General features: G+C 38.9%; 1 protein-coding gene and 1 long non-coding RNA gene across 32 annotated transcripts in view; one reads left to right on the top strand and one right to left on the bottom strand.

The window, feature by feature from the left end:
• Positions 1-24,000, top strand: part of LOC147838590 (uncharacterized) — a 35,320-nt gene that overhangs the window by 5,488 nt on the left and 5,832 nt on the right. The window lies entirely within an intron of this gene.
• Positions 1-24,000, bottom strand: part of add3a (adducin 3 (gamma) a) — a 213,164-nt gene that overhangs the window by 186,198 nt on the left and 2,966 nt on the right. The gene's annotated exons all lie outside the window — the stretch shown is intronic.

Below are 24,000 nucleotides of genomic sequence, written 5' to 3'. Positions count from 1 at the left end.
AAAGGGTGCGCGACGTATTTGAGGACCGGGAGGGAGACACGTGATTACCGAGAGATTACCACTCAATTGCGGGCATCCTGGAGTCTCCATGTATTTGCGAGAGACTACTGAAACTTCTGGGAGACTTGGGATGTCTGTTGAATGACCTCCCTCACTCATAATTCTCTCTTCATATAGCCGTATGCCTATTACATTTCCATAAAACACTGTGATGTAACCGGGCTTGGATTGTATTGCTTTCTCACTACAATCTATCCACTCCAGAGTTCGTTTCAATCAAGCCGAGACCACCTCATTGTTGGATTGTTTTGGCGCAGATCCGAGCGCAAATGATTGTTTCACATATGCCAAACGAACCACGCTAATTGGGCAAACGAGACAGGTTTCGAAACAAAAGTGTAGGTGAGAAAGCACCCTAGCTCTTTAATTGTCAAACTCATAAATGACGTCACTGATTTGGTGAAAAAACACATAAAATTAATGTATTTTAAATATAAAAAGTAATTGTGGACTGGATTTTTTTCAAATTTTATCAAAGTCTTGGACATGTGAAACAACATTGCACTAAATGGCATTTTAGACGGTGTCTCCTGTTAATCATGGTAAAAACAATGATTTTTGGACAAAATCTAATTTGAACTACACCTTGTCGATAGTCTAAAACTCAACAAGACTTGTGTGTACCAGAATATGTGAGACTGACTAAATGAATACATTTCACCTGGTCAGACACACAAGCCAGCATCACCTCATAAATAGCATGACCACAGGCCAAACTATTCAATTGAACTTTATTCTTTACAACAGGATGCAACCAGCTGGATAAAAATAGTCACGCTTCTTCTCCATGAACTTTGACATGATCTACTGGAACCAAGCACTGTGATCAAACAGCAGTGCTTTTGTTTGTCCATTTTGTGTTACATGCCAAATCAAATCAATGCTGGTCATAATGTTTATGACATATTCAGCCCAGGCTCTGCCTCAGCCTAAATTTTTTCGAAACATAAAATATGTTGCTTCATGTATGTTTTGTTGCACATTTCAGATAAAATATCCACTAGAGGGTGCTGTCTACATTTATGCAAATATGAAATGCGTTAGCATAGTATGTTTCAGATACATGTCCTTCAAGTTCTCGTCTATGAGAAGGCGAAGCTTGTTGTACAGACCAAGTGAAACCACTGACCTAAACCCACCCAATAGTGTTACCAAAAGCAAACGTAACAGAAAAAATGCACAGCGAACACGTAGTTTTACCTTGATTTTACATTGTTTTATCTTGTTTGTTAGAGGTGTGACCCTATACTGGTCTCACGGTTCGGTTACGATTATCATGCCTTCGATTCAGTTCAATTCGATATTTCGGTGCATCATGGTGCATTGACGATGCTTTCCATATACAGTGTTATATTTTAGAGGAGAGGCTATAACAAGCTGTCTGTATAAACACACAGAGACACAGCACCACACTGTCTCTCATTCAAACACAAACATAGACAGCACCAAAGAAACAAACACACACACACACACGCACACACACAGACACACACACACACACACACACACACACACACACACACACGCGCGCGCGCGCACACACACACACACGCACACGCACACACACGCGCGCACACACACACGCGCACACACACGCGCACACACACGCGCACACACACGCGCACACACACGCGCACACACACGCGCACACACACGCACACACACACTTGAGCCCTCGCAACAGGGAGAGCTCGCGAAGAGCGGAGCAGAAAAACTAAAAAAAAAACGAAAAAAATAAGCACTTTTCCGACGCTCCCTTGCTGAGAGCTCCTCTAAGCGCGAGCTATCCCGGCTAAACACATATTGCGAGGGCTTAAACGGAGCAGTACTCGTAGCGTGGAGCAAAAAAAAAGAAAGACAGCTGTGAAACATAACCAGCTTTGTCTTTTTGTAGGAAACACACTTTAGATCTTTTTAGGGATAGAGGTTTTTGAGTTATTGCCGTCTGTAACTGAATGCGTGTCAAGAATATCGAAAACAAAACCAACTGAACCGTGCTCCTTTCTGGCACCCTCCTGGATATACAGTGCCCTTAGCATTTGCCTATGGGGCCTATGCCACGGACTGGCCCTGAGTTGGCTGAGTGTTGTAAATACTCGCGCTCACCTCCCTCGCGACAGAGCGCATAGGAGATAAATGACGTCAGTACATAATAACCGGTTATGATTATTACTGAACCAATACCGAATTGTCCGCGTCTGCATCACGGTGCATCAAAGAAACAATTAATTTTGACACCCCTATTGTTTGTGAAACCATGCTTCACCGGACTAAAACCGGCAGCACAACACAACACCATACAAGGTGAGCTACTGAGCAAACTTACCACACCAGCAAGTTGTCCATATGGAGATAGAAAGGGGAGACAAATACATTCGATTACAACTAATAGACACGATTAAAGCTGTTTTGTGGTTTTCGTTTAGTGTTGTGAAAAAAAAACTGCATAAAAATGTATTTATTTATTTATTTATAATATGACCCTGTAAATATTAGTGTGAAAAGGAACAAAGTTGTTGGTGTCATACTGCCACCGAAGCGTTCATTTTATTAAGAAACTGCAGCCAAATGTATGTTGTTACAAAAATGTAGGCTAAAGCACGTATTGTCAATGAGTCTGTGTGTTGTATTTATCTGAACAGGGCAGCAAGTGTACATGATCCCTGCTGTACATGCTGAAGTGCCAGTAATAGAAGAGAATCCCATGAATTTGGAACGAGCATCGACGTCCATCAATAATTGGGCAGTAGCATCGCCTTCAGATGGCTTTAGGACTCTTATTTCAGCTCTCAGTGGTAAACCTGATCCTTTCTGTCATTATCGCATCCATAAATATCTTGCGTAGCGTACACAATCATTATCAGGTTGATGAGAATGAACTACCATTCCAAGCTCAGATTAGCAAACAAGAATTTTTAAATATCTCTCATGCATTTTAAGATCTAGGCATTTATGACACTTGATACATTTCAATGGACACGTTTAAGCTTCCAAGATGCATATTGGTTCCAGAAAGTGACCTTGAAGTAATTTGTGTAATGAATAATGATGCTTGAGAGAAACACGCGTCAAGTCTTGTTTGGGTTGGTCATATGTATCCATCAGATGAACTGCTGCTTGTGAAGATGTATACTTTCCAAATCAATGCAAACCAATCTGATTTGAATATATTTACAAGACTCACTCGTTGCCCCCTGCTGGTGTTTTAAATTCACTACAGAAAGTGAAATGCCGAGTTCAGACTAGTTTTTAAAGCTGAAAACAGATGTTTTCACACTGCATCTGGGGTAGAGTTTCTGTGTTTAGACTACAAGATGGTTTATCCACGGAGTTTCACACTGCATGTCTTTACAATCAAAAGAATCGCCGACAACTTTGTCTCGGTCCGCAAACTACATCTCACAACAAAACACACGAGAAGTGACATGGAAACAATGTGAGATCACGTGGTATATCTTTAGTTGTTAACTACACAATGAGAAGGAAGCCTTTACTGGGGTAGAAAATGTACATATTTTGCTCACCTGGCGTTTAAAGGAAATCATTTCTCAACCTTTTTCTTTTTCGACCCGGTTGTGATATTGCTCAGACGACACTTCTAACAGACACGGTTGCCCCAGCCAAATTTACACTAGTTTTTCCTCCATTTCTTAGGTCCAAACAGACCAAAAAGAAGCCCTTTTAACTTCTCCCCAACCTCCCGCTGGCCTGCAGATACCCACACTAGTGGACACTAGGGGTGTAACGATACACTCAGCTCACGATACGATGTGCATCACGATATAATGTTCACGATTCGATATGTATCACGATATTTGGAATAAAAATTGAAAATTAAACTGAAATGCAAATTTTACCAAGTAAACTATTTTTTATGTATTTCTTTTGTTTCAACTTGTTAAACTTAACCTTCTTTAAGAAAATAAATTAAACAGGCCTGTCTCTGGAAAATAAACTAATTTAAAAACTTCTTTAAAAATATTATTCAAATGACAGAGACAAAATTAAGGAACAATGTAAGTAAAGGTGCACAAAAAAAATAAGCTTTCTATTCAATTGAATTTAACAGTAAGAGCTTAAGGCTTTGCTTGGTTACTTGCGTTTTTTGTGTGTGCAAAAAAAAAAATCCACATTTCCAGGTATTTAATTAATATTTAATTAATTTCATTTAGAGATATCTCTAATTACAATTGTGACTAGTCAAAACTCATTTAGAGATATCTGCAAATATTTTTCAATGGAAGTCAATAGAGGAATATGACTAGTCGTAATATATTTGCAGATATCTCCAATCTGATTTCGTACTAGTACAATTGTAATTGCAGATATCTCTAATTGTCATTCTGACTAGTCGAATTATAATTATGACTAGTCAAAATATAATTAGAGATATCTCTAAATATATTTATGGATAGTCAGAACAAAGGTTTAAATGCTAAAACGGCTTGCCATACGCGCGCCTCTCTCAAAGTCCGCCTTCTGTAGTAACAGCTCACGTCATGTGTGATTTTTGCGGCGGGAACATTATATGAAGACAGAATGATATTTTAGGGTGAATTGTACCTTATAAATACAGTATTTGACTCTTTCAACACCATTAGGAGGTATCCCTGTTGCTGTGCAAAGTATGTAAATCACTGTGAAGACTTTAAAACTTAGGATGTTTGACCCAGTATGCGTGTCAAAAAGCGGACGAGTCTAAAGCAATGACTGTACAACCGAAATGTTGCCAGACGTCTGATTTTGAGAGGATGGGCCATCCTCTATTTCAGCTCCACTCATCTTGGTCTGCTAACATTACTGCTGCTCCAATCTGAACTCACGTGCGACAGCAGGTGTAACGTAGCTCACGTGCAAACAGCTCAACTAATAAGAGAAAACGGACGTCATATCGTAATCAAATCGTCATAATGCCACGATGCATATTGTGACATTTTTGCATCGCAATAAATCGTACAACGATAAATCGCTACACCCCTAGTGGACACTGCTCTCTCATTGGCTGTAGGTGATTTCCGATGTTTTTTTCAATTAGAACTAATTTCACAGGGCATGATTTGAATGTAAACAACTCCAGATATTTAGCATGCCAAATATCTCATGGGTGTCGGCGACTCATCGGTGATTCTCTTAGAAGTAGTTAAAAATAATCAATTGATTTAGTAACTGTAATGAATCTCCGATATTACCTGCTAAATTTAAGAGCAACTGTTAAAAATAAAGTGCATGTTGCACCAAATTCAGGCCGATTGTTAATTTTTCATCAAAGAGCAGTGGTCTCAAACTCAGTTCCTGGAGGGCCACAGCTCTGCACAGTTTCACTCAAACCACCTCTAACTCACACCTGCTTAATAGTCTCTAGTAGACTTGAACACCTTGATTAGTTGGATCAGCTGTATTTGATTAGGGTTGGAGCAGAACTGTGCAGAATGTCCAAGAGTAACTTATGTTCTATTTGTAATTTAACAGTTTGCATTAGAGCTGCACATTTAATCGTTAAAAGATCGCGATCTCGATTCGTCCCCGTAGACAATCTTAATTCAGCATTTCTACGATTCTGCCAATCATTTTGTCAAGTTCAGGAGAGAAGAAAAGGCGGCTGCACGAGTCTTTTCATTGTTTCACACACGTTGCTCAGTGACATTGACACCTCCAAATGATGTTAAATGAATCATACACTGTATTCATAAGTATAATAATTTTTTTCATAATATAATGATGTTTTCACGATCGGGAAATGCCACGAGACGTGAGCTGCTGACCGTGAGCTGTTATCAAAGAGAGGGCGCGCTCTCTACTTAATGATAGACACGCACGCGTCTACTTTTTTTTAACAGAACCTGCATATGTTGTGAGTAACAGGTAATACAGTTGTAAATAATATTCAGTTTGTGGCACAGAGTGATCATTTGGGAGCCGCGCGCGAAGTATGAACAAGCATTTAGCACTCAGAATGAAACCGAAAGTGTGCACTTCATTTAAATGATCATATCGCATTTTAGAGTTATGATTACGACAAGCATTTGATATGTTTTTTTTTTTCATAGCGAACTCACAGTTGTGCATGAAAATAAATGTTTACAATGCTAGTATAAGTACTCTAGCCTATATATTGTTGAATATAATCTGATAATGCCAAATGTCTGATTTCACCAGTGAATAAAATTGTCTAATATGACAGATTGCAAGCATATATCTCAAACATAATGATCAGAATTATTACAAGTAGAATAGGATTATTTATAGAAACCAGTAGACCTATAAATAATATTATTATCGAGGTTGTGCCATATGTTTGTTTTTACCATACCTTTATTTTACATCTACAGAATCGTGAGAAAATCGTGATCTTTATTTTAAGCAAAAAAAATAATAAATTGCGATTCTCATTTTAGCCAGAATCGTGCAGCTCTAGTTTGCATTGCTTAGTTCACCATTGTGTCTTTCCAAATTCCAAGACTTATCTTCAAAACACAAATGAAGAATTACTTCACTCAAATCTAAGAGATCAGAGTCACCCAACATGTTCAGCCAAAACTTTCCAATGATTCAAAACGTGCAAAAAAGAAAAAAAAAATTAAAAGCTAAATTCTTATGACTCAAACATTATAATCCTCTTCTTTAATGAAAATGAGAAAGCCTTCATCCGCATTTTGGTTTTTATTACTGTCGTCTTGCATTCAAATTTGTTTTCTGAATAATTTTTAATAACTAATTATTAAAGTGTTATACTCATGGACTTTAAGCACAAAAATGGCACCAACTGAAATATCAAAAGTGTGAAAAACACTGAAAAAAAATATTCAAAGATGATTCCTTGGATTTACTAAAAAAAAATTTACGTTAAGTGGTTGTAAACAATTTATTTGGGCTGAATTTAAACAAACGAACTGAGTTGAACATTATTCTATTTAAATTGTTTGTTTAAATTCAACACAAATAAATTGTTTGCAACAGTTCAGCATGCAAAACTTTTTTCAGTGCAGCATTATTATTCACAATGGCATTTCTGCAAACAAAAAATAAACAAATAAATATAGAAGAAATATAAGAAAAAATATGATGAGTTCAGATCAGAAAATCTCAGACAACACATTGGTTTGTGCATTTGAACTTCATATACACATTTAAAAAAATGTAAAACATATTGATTGACGTCTTTAGAAGACTTTGATCTAGGAAATAAGTGTTAAAAGTTCTTAATTCACTCATCATGATCTGGTGTGTCAAAATGTATGAATACAGATCTGTGATTCGGCACTTCACAACAGGAACTATGGGTAGGGTGTGTCCACTCAGGCAGATGAGTCGTTATATTTAGCTTATGTTTTTTTTTCTTTTTACACAATCAGTGTGATAGAGCACGTTTCCTTTGCTGGCAGAATGCCACACACACAACACCCTAAAAATTAACGGTCATACGGTCACACAACACGTCTATTAAACCAGATTTACTTTTCTACTACAGTTTTTGATCCACTGTAAAGCTAAACAGTTTAAATAAATTTTATGAAATTAGTTTACTTTAATCAAATAGGATACATTTTATTGTACTTCATGTATAAGAAGTTGTGTAGGCCTGTCAAAATAATCAATACATCGACTTATCGTGCAATATTTGTACAGGACCTCAATCGTTTTTTGTGTTGCAATATATATTTACAATCTCTTAATCACATTAGGAAATAAAAGCATTAGTCTCTTGAAAGTGTTGATGCATTTCTTTGCATTATTGGCTCGTTTCCACTGAGTGGTACAGTACAGTACGGTTCGGTACGCCTTTATATTCTCCATGTATATAAAACCCTGCAATTGTCATGCAAAACTTGTCAGTGAAGCACGGTTGTGTGATCAGTAGTAAATCTGGCTGTACTGACAAAATACGCATGGAAAAAAATCTTTTATTTAGCACTCAACCCTATAATAAACTCATTTACAACTTCTAAAATCATCCCACATTAAGTTTTAGTTACAATTATGATTATTCTTTTATGAAGCATAAAGACTGGCATGAAGCACATCTGGCAGTGATTGTGCAGTTCTCGGCACATGTGAAACGACAGTGATTGGGATCATTAAACTCCTGACCTGGAAGATTTTTACTAATGTTTTCCCAACACAGACTCATGGCCCCGGGGTCAAACCTCACCCCGAACACCACCAAACAGCATCATTACCCACACAAACTACATCTGAGCTGTCAGTAACCACAACTACACTCTTCCTTTTACCCCCAGCAAAGCAAAACTGCTACAAAATGCCCTTGTTTGAAAGCAATCTCTTTTTAATTAAAATGCATTTTTAATCAGGGCTTCATTTGTTTTATTTAGCCTGATTTGGATCTCTTGCGTAAGACCTAGCTTGCAGAAAACTGGCTGCGACATCAAAGGTTTTGGTCTCGAACTCAAGCTCATTTGAGTCAGCTTTTGGCATCTCATTCTTTGCTTTTTTTCTTCTTCTCTCACTCATGGTCAGGGTTCGACCTTGTAACCATGGCTGCTAATATCAATGCAAATGGATTCTCTGCTCGCAGGAATTTGGTCGGACCAGAGGAACCTCGAGTGCCACTTCAGGGAGACTTTTTCAGTCCAGAAACAGTAAAGAAACTGTTTGCACTAAAATTGGGCGATAATGCAAAAAAAAAAAAATAAATAAATAAATAAAAAAATAAATCACAACATCATGTTTCATATCATTTGATAGATAATTATTAAATTATTATTAATTATTTTTATATTTTTCTTATTTACCAACGCAAATAGTTTAAATAGTAAAAAACTAAAATATTTAAACTAAATATCTGATGTTTTTATAACAAAATAAACATAAATGTTACTCTTAAACTTGACAAATAAAATGTTAAGTGTGAGTTACATGGTAAAGTGCAAATGCTGAACAATTAAAGCAAACTTTAAGGTAGATCAATATCTGTAAGGTTTGAATAATAATTATACAGTAAACCTCAAACTCTGTAAACAAAACCAATTATGATCATCAAATCTGAGCTTTCAAGCTAAGAAACTAACCCTTAGGGTGCTTTCACACCTGTGAATCGATTCAGTTGTTCCAAAACAGAGATTACAATTGTTACATTGTTGCTCTTTGCTCTTGGAGCGGTTTGCTTTCACACTGCAAGGTTTCTAATCGGACCAAAAACAAGTCACGTGCGAGTAAACCCTCCTCACATTGGTCAGAGTGTCAGGGTTTATCTTGCAGCGCGCGCGACGTGTCTGAGGAGAGATGTGGTGGGGAGGGGTGAGAAGGGTGCACGACGATGCCTATTTGAGGACCGGGAGGAAGACGAGAGATTACCAGGAGATCATCACTTGTTTGCGGGCATCCGGAGACTCGCGAAACTTCCCGTCCTACTCATAATTCTCTCTTCATATAGCCGTATGCCAATTATCCATAAAACACTGTGATATAACCGCGCTCGGATCGGATCGCTTTCTCACTGCAATCGAACCGCTCCAGGGCTCGTTTCAATCGAGCCGAGACCACCTAATTCAATCGATCTCGGAGCGATTACTTTGGCGCGGAACAGAGCGTGATTGCCCTGTTCACATATGCCAAACGAACCGCGCTAACTGGGCAAACTAGACAGGTTCCGAAACAAAAGTGTAGGTGTGAAAGCAGCCTAAGTTTTCAAAAACATATTGCAACATTACAAATTGTGAAGTTGAATGACTGTATTACCCCAAAGCTAAAAAATCTTTCAGATGAGGTGCTAGTGGCTGGGATGCATGATTGGATGGGTGTGACAAACAAAGACATCCAAAACATGCGGTGTTGGTGGTCCTCCTTGAACATGGTTGAGAACCACTTATTTAGATGACACGCACTATTAGTTTGCTATGAGGGAATGATGTGCAAAAAGAAAGCTCCACCGCCTACTCAATATTCTGTATCAGCTGGAAGTACATCAACATACTGAAATATAGGTTTCAGCAACGAACTGTAACTAAAGTTTGCAAATATAGTTTCTAAGTTAAAAAGCAATATTCTTTTCCCTTTCAAAATAAATTTTAATTCAGCGCTTTTCATTATAATTACAGGAAGTTGAATCACTTGACATTTTACAACCAGAACGTTGCCTTGAGACAAAAAAAAAAGGTCAAAAGAGACTTGTTGACCTTGACAAACACAGTAATGAAGTTGTATGGCTCATTTCCACTATGCGATACTGTACGGTTCAGAGTGCTTTTATGGCTGTTTCCACTGTCAAAAGGTACCAAAAAGCGCACCGTACCATACTACTTTTTGGGTACCCTTTTGAAAGGGTACCTAGCATGACAAAATGGTTCCAAATGGCAGAGCTAGATGCACAGCTGAATGCTATTGGTTTACAGACAAACGTCACACGTGCATACACAAACCAGGAGAATGAAAACACAGAAACCACCATTTTTAAATACACAGCCAAGACATTACACCGTAAGAACATTTCCATACAGTAACAAGCCGAGCTCAATCAAACCTTGTCGTTGTCTTGATGAACACTCACAAAGCCAAGAAGAACAAAATCTGCCATGTTATGTTTCGGTTTAACGAGGTCACCTGAAAGCATGAATGGTTTCACTTTCTCCAGGGAGCTTGCGAGCACTCATCACACGCCTATATTTGAAATAACTTCTTGAGCTGATGATAATAAAGTCTGTGTGATTATTGAATTCTGACACCCAATACTTTTAGAAACTAAGGGTGTCAGGATTTCGATTTTTAATCGAAATCGATCGAAATTTATGCTCAATTTCGATTATCGAATCAAATAATAGAATTGTCGATGCTGCCACGCCCCCATGTCACGTCAGCTTGGCTTGCCAAGCGGGAAAAAAACAGGCTTGTTGAAGTGCTTGTTAAACTGCAGAAGCAGGAGACACGTCGACAGAACTTAAACCCTCTCCTCTTTCAATGAAGTCGCCGGTGTTTAAGCATTTTGGATTTCCAGTGAGTCATGTTGACAACGTTCGTGTTGTCGACAAAAAAAACCACAGTTTTGCAAGCTCTGCTATGTACGTATTACGTACGGTTCATCCGATAGACAACACCGGCATCGCGATCCTCCGCCCGCTCCCGTTGCAAATCCGCTCGCGAAAAGTACACACTCAGGCCCTGTTTACACTGTCTTTGTTTTTAAATGGCATTTTAGAACGACAATGATTTGACATCCACAGTGGCGTGTTGCGTTTCTGAGCAGCCCTCCTTCCTCTCTACCTCTGAAAATGCACATGACGTGACCACACAGACACAGACGCACACACAGCCATATGAGCTTGAGACAGCAGGTCCAGGCAGTCAGAGGACTGCTTCAATCTTTCACTCACTTGTACTTAAGTCATTTTAGCAAACACCTCAGATACTGTTGGCTGGTTCCTGTTGCTTGTGCGTCTTTTTTACCGACGCCATTAAAACCACACAGATCACTGCCTATTCACGAGTCCCGCAGAAAAAAGTGATTGACAGGTGGTAATTATGTGTGTATCTTGCCTTTATTCATTTACTGAATGATTTGTTTATGGGTAAAACTAAGACCATGCAGGTCAGGTATTTTATTCGGTAGGCTACAAATAATTAATTGGTCATTAATTAATTAATTATTCACAATCGAAAATCGAATCGGATTTGGAGGATCGTGACACCCTTATTAGAAACTGACAAAAAGTTTGTCAGTCAAAGGAGAAGCCTGAAAAAACAAATGAGCAAATGATTCTTTCAGCAACCTAAAACATGAACAAACTGCCATGTTTAACTATTATCATTGCCTTTTGGACTATTATGATCTCGGAATGACGGAGTTACTTTCTAACAGGAGGTTACATGTGCTGCTTACAGACACAAATAAGAGGTTTGCTCTTTTGCTATATTTTGTGTTGTTTTTTAACCCAAATAAGGACTAAATGTATGCTGTGTGTAGTTCTTCTGTAATTGGTAACATATCGCAGACTGTCAGGGTCCGTATGTGTTCATATATGCTGCATTTATTTATTTATTTTATATAATTGCAGATGTTACAGTAGGCTATTTCAAACTATCATTGATCTGCAGTTATAATCAAATTCATAAAAAGGTTAGTAATGAACATGACACAAGTATTTATGTATAAAGCCTTTGTTTTGTGAAAAGTGCTTCTCATATGATATGTGAACGACCCATACAGCTTTAACATTTCCTCAAATGACATTGACTGAAACTTTGTTGTACACCACACCCACCAAAAGGATACCATCGGTACCCTTTCGGCAGTGGAAACGCAAGCATGATAAAGGTGACCCGTACTGATCTGTACCATACCGTACTGTACCATTACTACCATTACTAACACATTACTGATTTAATGTTATTCTTTCTTCACTCATACATGCCTTTGACTTGTCAGATGAAGCAACACCTAATTTCTCCAACATCTTGCTCCACATCTTGCCAACTTCACTCTTCAATCAGGACGAAAAACATAACTTGACACTGGAAACATCATGAACCCCATAGTGTCCCCCATAGTGTCCCATCCAGACCGTCCTCATGGGGTCTGTGTCCTCCTCTCACTTCCGGTAGTGGGACAAAGTTGTGTTTCGAGCTGTGAGAAGCCTCTCGATAAGGCCTGTTTCCTCCCACACATGTATAAAGAGATTATTGTGACCCTTATCCCACAGTCTTATGCCATGCTAGATGCTATAATTATATTACAAGACTCGCTCTCTGTCATTTATCTCGCTCATCTGTAATCAAATAAACCCCAGGCAACAGTGTGTGGATATGTCCAAGACCACATTTCACTGACGTGTGCCTGTTTTTTGGTTTTATAAATCTAGAGTTTGACTGGTAGGCCATTTTGAATGTTTCTGATGCTCTTTTCCAACAAACTTTACTTTCATTTAAATGATTTTACAATATAAAAGAGATTCACTTAAAGAGCCCATATTATACATGAAATAGGGTCATATCTTGGTTGTAAGGGTCTCCAACAACAGTCTAATATGCATGCAAAGTCAAAAAACACTTTCATGGTCTTATAATCTGCATTTATTTTTACCTAATTATCCCAGCGACTCCTGTATGAATCGTCCAGTGATTCATTTGTTCCCAAACCCCTCCTTAGCGCGAAGCTAATCTGCGATGATTGGACCGATGACAGTCTGTCACGATTGGTCGACTGCCTTCAGTCAGAGAATGAAATGCCCAATAGCTAATCAGCAATATAAAAAGTAATCACAGTTCATACGCGCTCCATAGTGTAGGCGTGGATTTTAGCTGCCACACACACACACACACACACACACACACAAACACACACACACACCTCTGGACGACAACGCTCCCGCTTCCGCCCGCACCCGCCAGGTTTTAGCCTGAACCCAACCGCTCCTGCTTATATTTAGAATTTCTTGTCCCGGTGCCCGAACCGCCCCGTTTTCTGCCCGCCGCGCCCGATCCCGCTAAAGAGCGGGGGAGAACATAACCGAAAATCACCCAGCTAAACAGTCCAGAGACAGCCAGACAGAGCTCTCTCTCTCTCTCTCTCTCATACGCGCGCACTAACACATACACACAAGCGCCAAGCAGACACACAGGCAGGCAAAGCTCTGTCTCATTCGCATAGCAGTTTCCACGATATTGCTAGACAGCCCGCTCCCGTCCCAAATTAAACCTGTTACCGACCGCTCCCGCGATTTGATTCGGAAATTTATTCCCGCGCCGCAGAAATCTGGCACGGGGACAGCCGCGGGAATGCAGACCTCTACCACGGAGCTCCGTAAACAAACAGCACGCGTCGCGTTTTTAACGTGTCTTTGCACGCGATAAGAGAATATAGCCAGTTAACCTGATACAGTACACGCGGTTACAAGTAACAAATCACAACTAAATACATTTGCAAGCTAGAGTCAACGAGGCAACTTTAATCGCACGTACTTACATTTGAGAAATGGAGGAAGAAACTCATCCTGACGTCCATTAGTAAGTTATTCTTTACTGATCCTTCCTTTAACAAACGCAGATGAAGTATTCTTTGTAGCCTGTAGTTTCCAGAAGTTTCCAACTGCTTGGTTATAATGCTGAGGTTTCATCTCTGGGTAGAGAATCGATAATGTCCATCTGCAGTGTGACTTCAATCGACCGGCATGTTTGTGTGCGTGTGTTTGTGGGTGTGTGTGTGTGTGTCTGGGTTTCTGCGTCAGAGGGCGGGGCCTCAGGTTTGAAATCTCCCGGGTTTGCGCGTGCACGTGAATAACTTGGTTTCGTTCATACGTCATGGTGAAACACCTAATGAATCGGTATCAAGGCGACTCGTTTGAAGCACTATGAGTCGACTCTTTTATAGATGAATCAACCGTTTTAAACACTGTATTCTTACAGATTTAAGCCTTAGCTGGATACTTCACTTCACTTAGAGCTGTGTTACACACTACATGGAGGGGAATTTTCAAAAACCCATAATATGGGCTCTTTAAAGGTATTTTTAATTTAAAGAGAAAGGACAATTCCATGTTTTGGCTGAATGCTGTGGAAATATAAATTTCTATCATCTAATTCCAAATGAACAATAATCTACGTATAACTGAAAAGTTATATTCTTTGGTTTTTAATTATATCATTTCATTAACATCCCAGCTAGGAGGGACATTAACCTTTTGTCTTTCTGATTACAGGCTAAGCCAAAGTAATGCAAATTGTTAGTTTCACAGCATGGTTGTGTCTATTGTTTTCTCTTTTCGATCAAATGGTCAGGCAGTTTCTGTCTCCAGAACATGATGAGATTAGACCTGAAAAAGCAGTTTACCATGCCGACCGCAACTCTTAATTTGCATGCTTTGTTTAGCCATATCCCCTCCTCCTAAGAACACAATATAGACATGAAATCTTTGTTTTAAATCAGACTTGTGTGAGACTTGTGACAGACTTGTGAAAAAAACTTGCAGACTGCGGACCTCTAGTAGGCTCTTGCAGACACATGGACATCTTAAAGACGCTGTATGACTGCAGATTAACCAACACGTCTCAATAAAGGAATTCTGCTTGTTTCGAGACTCCTGGACTGGGTTCTCTTCTTCTTTTCATTCATTTATTTTTTTACAACAATGCAATATCCTTGACCTTGGAAAGTTAAATGCTTTTGCCTGTAGGACAATTCACAAATGAATGACACCTGTTAGTAAGGCTCTACGATATTTAACGTCTTTGACTTTGAAAATATTGAACATAGTTTTATATGGCGAGCTGATATTATCATATATATAGTTCAGTTTTACTGCACCGAACTGTGAATCGCAAATATAAAATTGCTGTGTCAAACAATTAATCATATACAGAATAAAAAGTGCGTTTACATACCATTTGTTGTTTATTATTAACATTTATTACGTACATACCAGAGTTGGGTGTAACTCGTTCCACAGTAACACGTTACTGTATTCTAATTACATTTTTGAGGAATAAATTTGTGTAATTTGATTACAATTAAGTCACGGTAATTGCATTTCTTACGTTACAAATATAGGTTTTAGGGAGAAAAAAAATGCTTCTTTTAAATGACATTTTTGGCTGCAATGTCAGTTAATAAGCATGTGGATTTAAATTGCTGGAGAACACAATCTGGTTGCTTCTTTAAGTGGAAACGCAGACATTTCTTTGATTTCATTGAGCGTAAAAACTAAAATATTGCTGTGAAATGCTATTTATGCCCACTCGACCAGCAACTTGAATAGAAAGCATTCTCATCACCAAAGAGGACACCGGCACCTAAAAACACAGCAGCCCAACTCAGCCTGAACAGGCTAAATTGGATTTATGTGCAGGATCGGGAGTGAAGATATATCTTCTGAATGTGAAGTATAGTTGCTTAGGGCAGTTCATATATCTTATCTTTTGCGCATGCGCATATTGAGCGCACGCCCATATAGAACGCATATTGCGCGCACACAAATTTTCCAGGCACACCGAGTTGAAAACACAACAAGGGCTGAACAATTAGCTTCATGCTATGTATGGAATATACATATTTCAGTAGACTAATTATCTCAGACAAACACAGAACACCCAGACACTGCAGTGTTTTTTCACACATGGCTGATGGGTTTGGAACAAGTAAATTATGAGATAATTTAAAGTTTTGAATGACCTCTTTTGAATAGGTCAAGCTGCAGTGATCAACCCATTGTAATGTTTCTCAGTGAATATTAAACTACTAAAAGAGCTGCAGTTTATTTAGTATTTTATAGGCATATTTCATGTTTTAAAAGTAACTGTAAACTAATTAGTAATCTGATTACTTTTTACATTTTGTAATAAGTAACGTAATTACTTATTACAGTAGTAGTCAGTATTTGTAATCTCTTACTTGTTAAAGTAGCTAACCCAACCCTGGTACATACACATATTCATGTATACATCTATTAAAAATATTTAAATAGTTTATAGATAGTTTATTAGTTAAATATAAAATCTTAATAAATAACAAAATGCTATATAAAATATATATGTAAATATTTTTTAAGTATATGCACATGTATATGTGTGTGAGTTTATATACACAAATACCAAAACACCACATCTGGTATGAACAAAACTTTAGAATAAAATAGTATGTATTCTTTTGGAATGCTGCGTTCACACCAGATGCGGCACAGGTGAACAAATCGCAATTTTCACGAGTAAATAGACACGTGAACATTTTGGGCTCTTTTTTGACGGTCCATGCGCAGAGCGCAAAACGCAGGGCGCAAACGCTTTTAGGGCATGTCAGAACGCATTTTTGCTAATTTACGGACAGGAAAATGCGCTTTGCGCCAAGGCGCATGGGCTAAAAGGATTGAGTTTATTTTCTTAATGAGTTATAGGTGTGTTTTGAGAATAAACCAATTAGAGTCTCATCTCCCATTCCCTTTAAGACCCAGCTGCGTAGCGCCAAGAGCGCATTCGCTATTTACAGGACGCAAAGTAAGTCTAAGTGGAAAAAATTAGCATTTCACAAGCAAACAGTTAACAGTTGACAGTTTTTTAACAGAAAACAGTTAAACAGAGCATCTACTGCGTGAGAATGAGAGATAATGGAACACTTTCACTTTCGCTCTTGGATAGGGAAACCTTTACGCACAGACATCAATTAGTCTATAAATAATTAATTTAGTTGGTTAAGCGCAAAGATTAGTTTCAAAACCATTTCTAAATTCAGTTCTAATTTCTAGCAAACAAATAAATGAACATTAATGACCAAGTGTGGTCAAAATACTGAGTTATTTCCAAATACACCTGCCATGCCCCATATGGTCTTAAACCTGACAGGTGGGCAAATCTAAGCTTGTTTTTAATAAAAAAAATATAAATATGGATATAATAAATAATATTGCTAATAATAATAATAACATTATACAAAAGCAAATTGTTATGAATGATCTGAAAAAGCCTCCCGAGATGAAGAAGACATAAAAGCAGTGATTTTTCATATTTATGTAGGCTAGAAAATAATATGTTTTGTAATATTTTAATCCTTTATATTTATATTCTATATCTATTCTTATTATATCCTATATATATCCTTAATATTTAAATTTTTTCATATGTAAAGATTTTTGCCTATTGCTCTTTTGTGCGTGTTAAGCAGTCCGTAAGCGAGGCGCAACTCTGCGCCGGAGTTTAGACCGGGTTTGTTTTGGTCTAATGAAAAATCTATTACAGTTTCTCAAAATAGCAACGCGCCAGCAGTGCGCCTCAGAACGCCTCCCTTTTTAGACCAGAACGCCTATGGGCGCACAAATGAGCGCTAATGCATTTGCTATTTAAACAGCGTAGCGCAACGCCTCAAAACAACTCTTGCGCCCACCTGAAACTACCAAAAGACTATTGCGCCGTGTCTTGTGCCACACTGCGCCGGGTGTATGATAGGGCCCTTTAAGTTTACTTGATTCATTCAAACGTCAAATTTACTTCAAAATAGACGGAAATTCGCGTCATGGGCAGGGCTTCTGTCTGCCCGATGACTCTAGCTTCGTTGCTAAATGGCTAACATCGATTTTATTGATAGAGTAGCGGTGCTTTATGTACTTTATGAAAACTGAAAAACTGCGTAGATTGGTTCAGTGCTGTGTCTGAGTCCACTAGATCCTTTCAGAGGTGCACCCAGCTCTGTGAGCTCATAAACTTCTCCAGACACTTAACCTGGATGATGGAAGCTTTCAGTGATGCTTCAGGCTAAGCCGAACCCAGTTTGATGAACTGTTGTCCAGTGTCGGCAAAAGGATTTCCCATCAGGACACCAATAACAAGTGCTACGACATCACTCCCCTATAAGAGCAAGCTCATGATTGGTTAATGCAGCGTGAATGTCTGCTGAAGTTCAGATTTTCCAACTCAAGCGACTCGTGCGTTAAGCACATCAAATGCTCAATTCGCACCGTCTCATCCACGCAAATCGCACCGCAGGATGTCTATTCGCGTTTTTGCATTGACTTATGTAAATCACTCTCGTTTGATGCTTCATCCACGTCTGGTGTGAACACAGCAGAAGAATGTACTTGCATTGTGATGATATTATCTGGCATTATGAGTGGCATAAAATTAAAACGACAATAGTAACGTTTATCGCAATATGTTTTAGTGCAATATAACGTACAACAAAAAAATAGATATCATGACAGGCCTACATTAAATTTGACCAATTTTACAATTACAGGTGGACATTAGCCCCTTTCACACAGTGATACCGGTAAATTTCTGGAAAATTTCCGGAACGACTTTACCGGTATATTCAAAAAAGCGCTGTTCACACAGGCGAGGACGTTTCGGAAATTTTCTGGAAAAGAGCATTCACACATCCATTCCAAAATACCGGTAAATTCTGACATCATTCACCACAAATGAGCTTTAAACGGCTGCTCTTGTATTTGTAAACATTTGACTAAATTACAAACTCTGTGGATAATCAATATTGTGAACAACTTTCACAGGATCACTTTCGCATGTCGAGATGTTCATGCGTGTGCAGGCGCTCATAGGCGCACGCAAAGCTTCAAGGTAAACAAACAACGGCTTATCATAAGCATCTCATCGATGATTATTTACACAGTTGGCATTAAGAAGAACATATAAACGGGATCTGACTAACTTCTAGCAGCTAAATGTGTCTGGAAAAATATTCAAAGGCTTTTATTCTCACAAACTGCGCGGACGTAAATGCGTCTGACTGTTGTGATTGGCTAAAGCAGACGTCTCACGTCAGCACATTCTAGACGTGCACGCGCTTATTACGGGAATCTTCCTTCTGCATTCACACAGCGCAGCATTCCGGCAAATTGCCGGTAATGTTACAACTTCTCTTTCCGGAAAATAGCCAGAACTAATTTATCGGTATTTTCAAAAAGGACCTGTTCACACATACAACCTTTCCGGAAAATCGCCGGCAATTTTCCGGAAAGGTCTGTATGTGTGAAAGGGGCTTTAAACCTCTGTTTGCATTGAATTTTTTTTACGTAATCTACTCACAATATTGATTTTCCCATTAGGTGTGAACACAGAATTACAATTTGACAAAAACACACCGATTTCTCATTTTTCAACCAGCTTCTCTATACAAAGCTCAGATAAGTGCACCACTCATTAATGTCAAAACCATAACCAGCCAATTCTCAAAATCTGTAGTTTGCCAGTTCCCCTTATAAAAACCAATGCGGCAGCACAAAGCCACACAGCGGCATCTTTTCACTCACTGCACCATATACAGAATACAAACGGTGAAAACGAAAACCAGCATAAAACAACCTGAAATTAACCACATATGCAGCGGCAAGTCAAAAGAAAGCGAGAGTAAGTTGCACAATAAAAACAGCACCACCGACACTCCAAACAAAATGAAAAGTTTCCATGAACGCAGTCAGCATGTGGAGCTCATATGTTTCTGATAAGCGTTAATGGAGAGCTGTGAGGTAATGATGAAGTCATGCTTGTCCGCTGGACAGGTTCAAATAAAAGACTGGTGCTTTCCAAATGCTTTCAGACTGACTCGAGCGCTGACACATACACACACACACACAGGCAAACAAGCGCACACACATTGATGCAGAAACAGGACTGGACTGCAGAGCTTGTCAGGGAAAGAGAAGATAAAATTACGGTTTCGATTTGTGTTTATCTTTACACGAGCGGGATATGCGAGCATGACCTCAGAAAGCATTTTCAGCCAAATGGAGGGGTTTTTTCAGGATCTGAAAACTGAAAAACAGAAGGAAGTTCACCCAGCCCTGATCATCTGCAATATTCATGCACTCCTTATGAAAAATGCTTGAAGAGAGAGACAAGTGGACGCACCCTTAGAGCCGGAAAATAGTAGAGAAAAAGGTTAGACGTGGCTTAAGAAATCACATACTTATTTTTAAGATAAAACATGAGCAACTTACAGAAGTTATTTTTATTACTTATGTATAAAGGTCATTGTGACCACAATCCTTAATTTCTTTTAAAAATTAGTTGACGGCGAGGCAGTGGCGCAGTAGGTGGTGCTGTCACCTCACAGCAAGAAGGTCGCTGGTTCCAACCTCGGCTCAGTTGGCGTTTCTCTGTGGAGTTTGCATGTTCTCCCTGCCTTCGCGTGGGTTTCCTCCGGGTGCTCCGGTTTCCCCCACAGTCCAAAGACATGTGGTACAGGTGAAGTGGGTAGGCTAAATTGTCCGTAGTGTGTGAATGTGTGTGTGGATGTTTCCCAGAGATGGGTTGCGGCTGGAAGGCATCCGCTGTGTAAAAACTTGCTGGATAAGTTGGCGTTCAGCTGTGGCAACCCCGGATTAATAAAGAGACTAAGCCGACAGGAAAATGAAATGAAATTAGTTGACGTTTTTTTAATGTACAACTTCTTGCAATTAAAACCATTAACTATGGCTTTTACTAGGAGTGTAATGAATCACGGTTGATCTGTGATTCGTATGGATCACAACCTACGGTTCGAACACAAGCGTGACTCGTGGATTAATACTTTTATTTACTTTACTAAATTTGTATCGATTGCAGAGGGATCGCCTTTCACGTCATTCAAATGACAAGTCTGAAAGCATTTAGGCTTTCCTGCAAAATATAATTAATGATGGAAAGATGTGTGTTGGGTTATTCAGCATGTGGTGGGTTTCTTAGGTTATTAAAGTAGTTTTTTTGGCACTACTTGTTTAGCCGGCATTGATACATTCAGTGTAAGCTGCACGATTAACCATTAAAAGATCGGGATCTCAACAACTATGCAACAGAAATTTTAAATGATGGTGATTTGATAGGTTTATTAATCCTTTGAATCGCTGTAATGTAATGTGTATTTTATTTATGTGTATTTATATAGCGCATTTATTGTGTATGGCCATACACCCAAAGCGCTTCACAATCATGAGGGGAGGTCTCTCCACACCACCACCAGTGTGCAGCATCCACTTGGATGATGCGACGGCAGCCACAGGACAACGGCGCCAGTGCGCTCACCACACACCAGCTATTGGTGGAGTGGAGAGACAGTGATCGAGCCAATTCGGTGGAAGGGGATGATTGGGAGGCCATGATTGTATGGGCTGATAGAGGGACTTTGGCCAGGACACCGGGGTTACACCCCTGCTCTTTCACGAGAAGTGCCATGGGATTTTTAATGACCACAGAGAGTCAGGACCTCGGTTTAATGTCTCATCCGAAAGACAGAAACAGAAGCATTCAAATCTGTAAACGCAAAAATCTTTAGGCTTCTGAGTTAGTTATGAAGTTACAGTCAAATAACACACTGTAATACTGGGATAACAGTTTATAGATTAGTTATAACCACTGATGTTTATGGTAAAGATTAATTTAACCACTGATGTTTATGGTAAAGATTAATTTAAGTTGTAGGCAGCACTTACATTGTTTAACCAATAGGTGGCGACAACCAGCCATCAAAAAATATGCCACTAAATAGTTCTTAATTCTTTTTAATAAGCTGATTATTTCTTCATTTTATTTTTAATAAAACTACAGGTTTTAAGTTCTGTTTGTTAAAACCAAAAGTGCCTTGCACTGCTATTTTTGTATAAATAGAGAGCAAATGACATTTGCATACCTGTCAACACTGTGATGTGAAAATAAGGGATATGCCCACCATAATAAGGGACCGTTTGGGAAACAGCGTCTAATTATCAACACGGAGCGTGTCAGCTGGCAAGTCACACATCGCTATTCACCTTATTCTCCGCCGACGAGTGGGCGCTGCCATTTGAATCTTTTTGGCTTGAGCCTTCCGGTCTTATTCACTTCCATTCATTTTTTGACGTTAAAAACGGCTCATTACGCTGCTTGATGATGCAATTTGATATTTTTTTATTATATTATTCTACTTGGTCTGTATAGTCATGCAAACATTTGTTTGTAGAGCAAGTAGTTTGACCGTTTTCTGCCATTTGTTATTCCTAGTCATTTCTCCCATAGGCGACTGAATCGGAAGTTCTAAGACAATCGCGAAAACAGGCGCACTTCCGCATTTTAGAATAAGGTCAATATGACTGTTTTGGGGATTGCATATGAAGGAGCGACGGCACCTGTATTGAAAAGGAAAGGGAATCCTGACGTTTTTATTTTTATTTTAAAGTGTGCTCATGCCTAAACAAGGCAAAAGCACAATACAGACTCATGTTTAAGAGCAAGGGGCGGCCCCTGGTGGTTCGGCGGTATGGGTTGTGTATTCACCTTATTCTCAGCTGACGAGTGGGCGCTGCCATTTGAATCTTTTTGTCTCGCGACTTCCGGTCACATTCACTTCCATTCATTTTTTGACGTTAACAACTGCTCGTTACGCTGCTTGATGTTGCAATTTAATATTTTCTTATTATATTATTCTACTTGGTCTGTGTAGTCATGCAAACATTTGTTTGTAGAGCAAGTAGTTTGACCGTTTTCTGCCATTTGTTATTCCTAGTCATTTCTCCCATAGGCGACTGAATCGGAAGTTCTAAGACAATCGCGAAAACAGGCGCACTTCCGCATTTTAGAATAAGGTCAATATGACTGTTTTGGGGATTGCATATGAAGGAGCGACGGCACCTGTATTGAAAAGGAAAGGGAATCCTGACGTTTTTATTTTTATTTCAAAGTGTGCTCATGCCTAAACAAGGCAAAAGCACAATACAGGCTCATGTTTAAGAGCAAGGGGCGGCCCCTGGTGGTTCGGCGGTATGGGTTGTGTATAGGGAGGATTGGCTCTTTAATGTTTATTTGCCACCCGTCAGAGAAAGACTGAAAATACGCAAGTGGTTCTCACTGCAAAGCCGCTTGGGCAGAGCTGAGCTCCAGCAAGGGGGAGCTTGAGTACACTCTACCAAAAAAACACATCATATTTTATTCTTCAGATTATTTAATTTAATTATAGTCATTTTAACTATTTAATAATCAGGCGTTGGAACCAGAACAGGAAAAAGCATATCCTAAATTAATGATAATAAATGTAAACAAAAAAAGTGCAAGGTAAAAAGTAAAAGATTCTGGGATATCTGCTAGCAGATCTATTTTCAGTGTTGGCCACAGACATTAAAATATACTATAGTATTTTATAGTAAATACTATGACAAACACAGACACCTCCAATAGAGATTGAGAGGTTGCACAATCAGCTAAAATGTTGCTAGAATTGTTTTTTTGTGTATGGGCTATATATACTGCATCACCAAAAATAATTGAGGTCATGTCCATGTGTTGTGCGTTAAGTCAATATATTGATTATTGTGACAGGCCTAACCATGCCCGTGTTCAACTGATCATTAGGAAAACGTCAGTTAGAAATACCAAGAGCTCACTCAAAACAGAGGAAAGACAGAAGGGAGATAAGAGAAATGGGGGTCCTGTGCCCTGGTACAGCTTTGTATCTAGCAATAACCCTGACTAAACAATAACCATCATAATCAACTGTTTGCTCTGTAATTTGTGTATTACAGACATCCATTTTACATCACATATTAC

The sequence above is a fragment of the Danio rerio genome, chromosome 22 (genome assembly GCF_052040795.2).
Source record: "Danio rerio strain M-AB ecotype USA chromosome 22, GRCz13ab, whole genome shotgun sequence".
Lineage (NCBI taxonomy): Eukaryota > Metazoa > Chordata > Actinopteri > Cypriniformes > Danionidae > Danio > Danio rerio.
The sequence above is the reverse complement of the archived record's forward strand: the minus strand, read 5'-3'. Positions and strand labels throughout refer to the sequence as shown.